The sequence below is a fragment of the Adiantum capillus-veneris genome, chromosome 9 (assembly GCF_014529385.1).
Source record: "Adiantum capillus-veneris isolate H3 chromosome 9, ASM1452938v2, whole genome shotgun sequence".
Classification (NCBI taxonomy): domain Eukaryota; kingdom Viridiplantae; phylum Streptophyta; class Polypodiopsida; order Polypodiales; family Pteridaceae; genus Adiantum; species Adiantum capillus-veneris.
Genome location: NC_140939.1, coordinates 52,733,517 through 52,734,766, shown reverse-complemented (window position 1 = coordinate 52,734,766; position 1,250 = coordinate 52,733,517). Strand labels below are relative to the sequence as shown.

General features: G+C 42.7%; 1 non-coding gene across 1 annotated transcript; it reads right to left on the bottom strand.

Moving 5' to 3' along the window:
• Nucleotides 1-556: 556 nt before the first annotated feature.
• TRNAK-UUU (transfer RNA lysine (anticodon UUU)) lies at nucleotides 557-628 on the bottom strand. Its single transcript has one exon. It is a non-coding gene; the product is annotated as a tRNA-Lys (tRNA).
• Between the last annotated feature and the right edge of the window lie 622 nt (nucleotides 629-1,250).

The following is a 1,250-nucleotide window of genomic DNA, read 5'->3' as shown; positions in this document are numbered from 1 at the left end:
AAACATATACTGAGTGTTTCTATGTGTGGTCATGAGTGAGCTTGAGAAACTGTATAGGAATGGCCATCACAAATTGTCAATTAATGAGCCAAGAAACGTCCAGAGCTCACAGTTACATAAGATAAGAAAAGCAAAATATTGGACACGACACAAATTCTCAACCAGACTCTCTGGTCATGAGTGAGCTTGAGAAACTCTCAACCAGACTCTCTGGTCATGAGTGAGCTTGAGAAACTGTATAGGAATGGCCATCACAAATTGTCAATTATTGAGCCACGAAACGTCCCGTTGGTAAGAGCGAGTGAGACCCGCAAGCTCGTCAATATAGGAATGGCCATCACAAATTTTCAATTAATGAGCCACGAAACGTCCCGTTGGAAAGAGCGAGTGAGACCTGCAAGCTCGTCAATAGAAAAAGGGGGGCAAGTTATACTTCACCTCTTCTCAAGACTTTTAACAAGTATCTTCGGCCTCCAGCTCACAGTTACATAAGATAAGAAGAGCAAAATACAGGAGACGATACAGTTTCCAACAGGACTCTCTGAGAGAGAAGGATTACCCCCAGTGGGGTTCGAACCCACGACAATTCGCTTAAAAGGCGGATGCACTACCACTGTGCTATGGGAGCTGCACGACTACCGAGGAGTACTGTCAATGTATGATTAAAATAGAACGAACCTTTACTTTTAAGTAATACTCCAAATAAAAGTCGTGCTTACACGAAAGTCAACATCACTTTTCCAGTTACTAAATTTGGCTTGGCAGCTAAATATTCCCTTTTATAAATAAAAAATCAGAAGTTTTCCTGGGATTGCTACATGCGACGTAAATAACCCTAAAACTATTTGATAAAACAGCCATGCACAAAATGAAGGCTACCTTTGCCGGAATATTTTCTTGTAGATTCTTCTGCCTCTCCCACTGTGTTCGGAGAAAGAGTGTCTCAGCTCACAAAGTTACAATCATGCCGCCTTGACACCCAAAAATACGGGTTTTGAGGAAGAGGAAAAGGAAAAATCCCTCCTAGATTTTGAGGGAAATAGTGTCAAATTAGTAAAAATTAGCTTAAAATTTCTTCGTAAATCCGTTAAGGTCGGGGGTCAAGGGGACGCTCATTTGCCCGTACGTCTACCTGTGCAGAATCTCCTAGATGCATGCCACATCAGCACGCAGAACCATCTCCGGACCCCTACCTCGTCAAGTGATCGCACGGCACGTCAGCAATGGGAATTTAACAGCATATGGAAAGC